This window comes from Carettochelys insculpta, unplaced genomic scaffold (genome assembly GCF_033958435.1).
Source record: "Carettochelys insculpta isolate YL-2023 unplaced genomic scaffold, ASM3395843v1 scaffold_0101, whole genome shotgun sequence".
Classification (NCBI taxonomy): domain Eukaryota; kingdom Metazoa; phylum Chordata; order Testudines; family Carettochelyidae; genus Carettochelys; species Carettochelys insculpta.
The window spans coordinates 5,001-12,500 of record NW_027439138.1 but is presented as its reverse complement, the minus strand read 5'-3'; the positions used below and the strand labels follow the sequence as shown (position 1 = coordinate 12,500).

The 7,500-nt window shown below is 63.7% G+C and overlaps 1 non-coding gene across 1 annotated transcript; it reads right to left on the bottom strand.

Moving 5' to 3' along the window:
* Window positions 1-3,098: 3,098 nt before the first annotated feature.
* LOC142006649 (5S ribosomal RNA) lies at window positions 3,099-3,217 on the bottom strand. The gene has a single exon (XR_012643694.1). It is a non-coding gene; the product is annotated as a 5S ribosomal RNA (ribosomal RNA).
* Window positions 3,218-7,500: the final 4,283 nt, after the last annotated feature.

The window sequence follows — 7,500 nt, the reverse complement described above, 5'->3', positions numbered from 1 at the left end:
ACCAGGTCAACCTCCGCTGCTTTCAGCGGGGGTTGACCTGGTGGCCGATTCGCTCCCCGGGCACCAGGTCAACCTCCGCTGCTTTCAGCGGGGGTTGACCTGGTGGCCGATTCCCTCCCCGGGCACCAGGTCAACCTCCGCTGCTTTCAGCGGGGGTTGACCTGGTGGCCGATTCCCTCCCCGGGCACCAGGTCAACCTCCGCTGCTTTCAGCGGGGGTTGACCTGGTGGCCGATTCGCTCCCCGGGCACCAGGTCAACCTCCGCTGCTTTCAGCGGGGGTTGACCTGGTGGCCGATTCCCTCCCCGGGCACCAGGTCAACCTCCGCTGCTTTCAGCGGGGGTTGACCTGGTGGCCGATTCCCTCCCCGGGCACCAGGTCAACCTCCGCTGCTTTCAGCGGGGGTTGACCTGGTGGCCGATTCGCTCCCCGGGCACCAGGTCAACCTCCGCTGCTTTCAGCGGGGGTTGACCTGGTGGCCCATTCGCTCCCCGGGCACCAGGTCAACCTCCGTTGCTTTCAGCGGGGGTTGACCTGGTGGCCGATTCGCTCCCCGGGCACCAGGTCAACCTCCGGTGCTTTCAGCGGGGGTTGACCTGGTGGCCGATTCCCTCCCCGGGCACCAGGTCAACCTCCGGTGCTTTCAGCGGGGGTTGACCTGGTGGCCGATTCCCTTCCCGGGCACCAGGTCAACCTCCGGTGCTTTCAGCGGGGGTTGACCTGGTGGCCGATTCCCTCCCCGGGCACCAGGTCAACCTCCGGTGCTTTCAGCGGGGGTTGACCTGGTGGCCGATTCGCTCCCCGGGCACCAGGTCAACCTCCGCTGCTTTCAGCGGGGGTTGACCTGGTGGCCCATTCGCTCCCCGGGCACCAGGTCAACCGCACCCTTTTTCGGCCGCCTTCGCCTCCAAATTTTTCCCCCCGTTTCCTTGCCCACTCCTCGGTCACTTCATACGCCCTCCCCCTTACATCCACCGTACGCAACACCTCCACCGGGCTTAATAGTCCACAACCGGGACCCAGGGCCTTCCCCGCTCTCAACAACCTCCACCCACGGTCCCCCTCCACCGGGCTTAATAGTCCACAACCGGGTCCCAGGGCCTTCCCCGCTCTCAACAACCTCCACCCACGGTCCCCCTCCACCGGGCTTAATAGTCCACAACCGAGACCCAGGGCCTTCCCCGCTCTCAACAACCTCCACCCACGGTCCCCCTCCACCGGGCTTAATAGTCCACAACCGGGTCCCAGGGCCTTCCCCGCTCTCAACAACCTCCACCCACGGTCCCCCTCCACCGGGCTTAATAGTCCACAACCGGGACCCAGGGCCTTCCCCGCTCTCAACAACCTCCACCCACGGTCCCCCTCCACCGGGCTTAATAGTCCACAACCGGGTCCCAGGGCCTTCCCCGCTCTCAACAACCTCCACCCACGGTCCCCCTCCACCGGGCTTAATAGTCCACAACCGAGACCCAGGGCCTTCCCCGCTCTCAACAACCTCCACCCACGGTCCCCCTCCACCGGGCTTAATAGTCCACAACCGGGTCCCAGGGCCTTCCCCGCTCTCAACAACCTCCACCCACGGTCCCCCTCCACCGGGCTTAATAGTCCACAACCGGGACCCAGGGCCTTCCCCGCTCTCAACAACCTCCACCCACGGTCCCCCTCCACCGGGCTTAATAGTCCACAACCGGGACCCAGGGCCTTCCCCGCTCTCAACAACCTCCACCCACGGTCCCCCTCCACCGGGCTTAATAGTCCACAACCGGGTCCCAGGGCCTTCCCCGCTCTCAACAACCTCCACCCACGGTCCCCCTCCACCGGGCTTAATAGTCCACAACCGGGACCCAGGGCCTTCCCCGCTCTCAACAACCTCCACCCACGGTCCCCCTCCACCGGGCTTAATAGTCCACAACCGGGTCCCAGGGCCTTCCCCGCTCTCAACAACCTCCACCCACGGTCCCCCTCCACCGGGCTTAATAGTCCACAACCGAGACCCAGGGCCTTCCCCGCTCTCAACAACCTCCACCCACGGTCCCCCTCCACCGGGCTTAATAGTCCACAACCGGGTCCCAGGGCCTTCCCCGCTCTCAACAACCTCCACCCACGGTCCCCCTCCACCGGGCTTAATAGTCCACAACCGGGACCCAGGGCCTTCCCCGCTCTCAACAACCTCCACCCACGGTCCCCCTCCACCGGGCTTAATAGTCCACAACCGAGACCCAGGGCCTTCCCCGCTCTCAACAACCTCCACCCACGGTCCCCCTCCACCGGGCTTAATAGTCCACAACCGGGACCCAGGGCCTTCCCCGCTCTCAACAACCTCCCCCCACGGTCCCCCTCCACCGGGCTTAATAGTCCACAACCGAGACCCAGGGCCTTCCCCGCTCTCAACAACCTCCACCCACGGTCCCCCTCCACCGGGCTTAATAGTCCACAACCGGGACCCAGGGCCTTCCCCGCTCTCAACAACCTCCACCCACGGTCCCCCTCCACCGGGCTTAATAGTCCACAACCGAGACCCAGGGCCTTCCCCGCTCTCAACAACCTCCACCCACGGTCCCCCTCCACCGGGCTTAATAGTCCACAACCGGGACCCAGGGCCTTCCCCGCTCTCAACAACCTCCCCCCACGGTCCCCCTCCACCGGGCTTAATAGTCCACAACCGAGACCCAGGGCCTTCCCCGCTCTCAACAACCTCCACCCACGGTCCCCCAAGACGCACGTTCCAAGCCTTAACCCTCAGACCATCCACCCCCCGGGCGGGACCCCACACCCACCTGACCCCAACTCACTCCCACCAAAAACACCACCACCGCCACCGCCTCAACGGCCTGCCCCACCCAGCACTCCCACACACACACCTGCCCCACCAACGCTCCACACACGCTTTCTTCCCTCTCCCCGACCCGACCCAAGCCATCGCACCGCACCGGGTGAGGGCCTAAGCTTCCTCGCCCGCCCCCCCGCCCCCGACACGCAGGCAGGCAGAGGGAAAGGCCTCAGCGCCCCCCAGGACCGTCGCGCCGCCTTGGCCTCACGGCTTCCCTGCTCCCGCACGGCAGACACACGCCCCGCTCTACCCCCGCTGGGGCCAAAAGCTGCCTACGGCACCTGGGATTCCCAGGCGGTCACCCATCCAGGTACTAGCCAGGCCCGGGACGGTTTACCTTCCGAGATCGGACGAGATCGGGGGCATTCGGTCCGGTATGGCCGTAGGCCCCCGCCTCCCCGGGCTTTAGCGTCAGCAGCCTGGCCTCAGTCAGCCGGGCCCAAACAATTAACCCGGAGGCCGGGCCGAGGGAAAACTTCCTCCGAGCCGGCCCAAGGGGAAGGGAGGACGAGGACGCCGGGCCCGGGAGGTGACAGGACGTGCACGTCAGACCCGGGAAGCTGTGCGCCCCGAGGTTAACCCCCGGGCCGGGGCGGGGAGAGAAAAATGTTCTAAGTCCGGTAGGGACAGCAGGTCAACCCCGGTCCGAGGCGGGGAGAGAAATTTTCCAAGTCCGGCAGGGACAGCAGGTCAACCCCGGCCGCCGTAGCAGAGGTTGACCTGGTGTCCGATTCGCTCCCCGGGCACCAGGTCAACCTCGGGCGCTTTAGCGGAGGTTGACCTGGTGTCCGATTCGCTCCCCGGGCACCAGGTCAACCTCGGGCGCCTTAGCAGAGGTTGACCTGGTGTCCGATTCGCTCCCCGGGCACCAGGTAAACCGTGGCCGCTTTCAGCGGAGGTTGACCTGGTGGCCGATCCCCTCCTCGGGCTCCAAGTCCGGCAGGGACAGCAGGTGAACCCCGGCCGCTTTAGCAGAGGTTGACCTGGTGTCCGATTCGCTCCCCGGGCACCAGGTAAACCGTGGCCGCTTTCAGCGGAGGTTGACCTGGTGGCCGATCCCCTCCTCGGGCTCCAAGTCCGGCAGGGACAGCAGGTCAACCCCGGCCGCTTTAGCAGAGGTTGACCTGGTGTCCGATTCGCTCCCCGGGCACCAGGTAAACCGTGGCCGCTTTCAGCGGAGGTTGACCTGGTGGCCGATCCCCTCCTCGGGCTCCAAGTCCGGCAGGGACAACAGGTCAACCCCGGTTCCGGGCGGGGAGAGAAAAATTTTCTAAGTCCGGCAGGGACAGCAGGTCAACCCCGGCCGCCGTAGCAGAGGTTGACCTGGTGTCCGATTCGCTCCCCGGGCACCAGGTCAACCTCGGGCGCCTTAGCAGAGGTTGACCTGGTGTCCGATTCGCTCCCCGGGCACCAGGTAAACCGTGGCCGCTTTCAGCGGAGGTTGACCTGGTGGCCGATCCCCTCCTCGGGCTCCAAGTCCGGCAGGGACAGCAGGTGAACCCCGGCCGCTTTAGCAGAGGTTGACCTGGTGTCCGATTCGCTCCCCGGGCACCAGGTAAACCGTGGCCGCTTTCAGCGGAGGTTGACCTGGTGGCCGATCCCCTCCTCGGGCTCCAAGTCCGGCACGGACAGCAGGTCAACCCCGGCCGCTTTAGCAGAGGTTGACCTGGTGTCCGATTCGCTCCCCGGGCACCAGGTAAACCGTGGCCGCTTTCAGCGGAGGTTGACCTGGTGGCCGATCCCCTCCTCGGGCTCCAAGTCCGGCAGGGACAGCAGGTCAACCCCGGCCGCTTTAGCAGAGGTTGACCTGGTGTCCGATTCGCTCCCCGGGCACCAGGTAAACCGTGGCCGCTTTCAGCGGAGGTTGACCTGGTGGCCGATCCCCTCCTCGGGCTCCAAGTCCGGCAGGGACAACAGGTCAACCCCGGTTCCGGGCGGGGAGAGAAAAATTTTCTAAGTCCGGCAGGGACAGCAGGTCAACCCCGGCCGCCGTAGCAGAGGTTGACCTGGTGTCCGATTCGCTCCCCGGGCACCAGGTCAACCTCGGGCGCCTTAGCAGAGGTTGACCTGGTGTCCGATTCGCTCCCCGGGCACCAGGTAAACCGTGGCCGCTTTCAGCGGAGGTTGACCTGGTGGCCGATCCCCTCCTCGGGCTCCAAGTCCGGCAGGGACAGCAGGTGAACCCCGGCCGCTTTAGCAGAGGTTGACCTGGTGTCCGATTCGCTCCCCGGGCACCAGGTAAACCGTGGCCGCTTTCAGCGGAGGTTGACCTGGTGGCCGATCCCCTCCTCGGGCTCCAAGTCCGGCACGGACAGCAGGTCAACCCCGGCCGCTTTAGCAGAGGTTGACCTGGTGTCCGATTCGCTCCCCGGGCACCAGGTAAACCGTGGCCGCTTTCAGCGGAGGTTGACCTGGTGGCCGATCCCCTCCTCGGGCTCCAAGTCCGGCAGGGACAGCAGGTCAACCCCGGCCGCTTCAGCTGAGGTTGACCTGGTGTCCGATTCGCTCCCCGGGCACCAGGTAAACCGTGGCCGCTTTCAGCGGAGGTTGACCTGGTGGCCGATCCCCTCCTGGGGCTCCAAGTCCGGCAGGGACAACAGGTCAACCCCGGTCCCAGGCGGGAGAGAAAAATTTTCTAAGTCCGGCAGGGACAACAGGTCAACCCCGGTTCCGAGCGGGAGAGAAAAATTTTCTAAGTCCGGCAGGGACAACAGGTCAACCCCGGTCCCAGGCGGCAGAGAAAAATTTTCTAAGTCCGGCAGGGACAACAGGTCAACCCCGGTCCCAGGCGGGAGAGAAAAAATTTCTAAGTCCGGCAGGGACAACAGGTCAACCCCGGTCCCAGGCTGGAGAGAAAAATTTTCTAAGTCCGGCAGGGACAGCAGGTCAACCCCGGCCGCTTTAGCAGAGGTTGACCTGGTGTCCGATTCGCTCCCCGGGCACCAGGTCAACCTCTGGCGCTTTAGCAGAGGTTGACCTGGTGTCAGATTCGCTCCCCGGGCACCAGGTCAACCTCGGTCGCTTTAGCAGAGGTTGACCTGGTGTCCGATTCGCTCCCCGGGCACCAGGTAAACCGTGGCCGCTTTCAGCGGAGGTTGACCTGGTGGCCGATCCCCTCCTGGGGCTCCAAGTCCGGCAGGGACAGCAGGTCAACCCCGGTCCCAGGCGGGGAGAGAAAAAATTTCTAAGTCCGGCAGGGACAACAGGTCAACCCCGGTCCCAGGCTGGAGAGAAAAATTTTCCAAGTCCGGCAGGGACAGCAGGTCAACCCCGGCCGCTTCAGCTGAGGTTGACCTGGTGTCCGATTCGCTCCCCGGGCACCAGGTAAACCGTGGCCGCTTTCAGCGGAGGTTTACCTGGTGGCCGATCCCCTCCTCGGGCTCCAAGTCCGGCAGGGACAACAGGTCAACCCCGGTCCCAGGCGGGAGAGAAAAATTTTCTAAGTCCGGCAGGGACAACAGGTCAACCCCGGTTCCGAGCGGGAGAGAAAAATTTTCTAAGTCCGGCAGGGACAACAGGTCAACCCCGGTCCCAGGCGGCAGAGAAAAAATTTCTAAGTCCGGCAGGGACAACAGGTCAACCCCGGTACCGGGCGGGAGAGAAAAAATTTCTAAGTCCGGCAGGGACAACAGGTCAACCCCGGTCCCAGGCGGCAGAGAAAAAATTTCTAAGTCCGGCAGGGACAACAGGTCAACCCCGGTCCCGGGCGGGAGAGAAAAATTTTCTAAGTCCGGCAGGGACAACAGGTCAACCCCGGTCCCAGGCGGCAGAGAAAAAATTTCTAAGTCCGGCAGGGACAACAGGTCAACCCCGGTCCCAGGCGGGAGAGAAAAATTTTCTAAGTCCGGCAGGGACAACAGGTCAACCCCGGTCCCAGGCGGCAGAGAAAAAATTTCTAAGTCCGGCAGGGACAACAGGTCAACCCCGGTACCGGGCGGGAGAGAAAAAATTTCTAAGTCCGGCAGGGACAACAGGTCAACCCCGGTCCCAGGCTGGAGAGAAAAAATTTCTAAGTCCGGCAGGGACAACAGGTCAACCCCGGTCCCAGGCGGCAGAGAAAAAATTTCTAAGTCCGGCAGGGACAACAGGTCAACCCCGGTCCCAGGCGGCAGAGAAAAAATTTCTAAGTCCGGCAGGGACAACAGGTCAACCCCGGTCCCAGGCGGCAGAGAAAAAATTTCTAAGTCCGGCAGGGACAACAGGTCAACCCCGGTCCCAGGCGGGAGAGAAAAATTTTCTAAGTCCGGCAGGGACAACAGGTCAACCCCGGTCCCAGGCGGCAGAGAAAAATTTTCTAAGTCCGGCAGGGACAACAGGTCAACCCCGGTCCCAGGCGGCAGAGAAAAAATTTCTAAGTCCGGCAGGGACAACAGGTCAACCCCGGTCCCAGGCTGGAGAGAAAAAATTTCTAAGTCCGGCAGGGACAACAGGTCAACCCCGGTCCCAGGCGGGAGAGAAAAAATTTCTAAGTCCGGCAGGGACAACAGGTCAACCCCGGTCCCGGGCTGGAGAGAAAAATTTTCTAAGTCCGGCAGGGACAACAGGTCAACCCCGGTCCCGGGCTGGAGAGAAAAAATTTCTAAGTCCGGCAGGGACAACAGGTCAACCCCGGTCCCAGGCGGGAGAGAAAAAATTTCTAAGTCCGGCAGGGACAACAGGTCAACCCCGGTC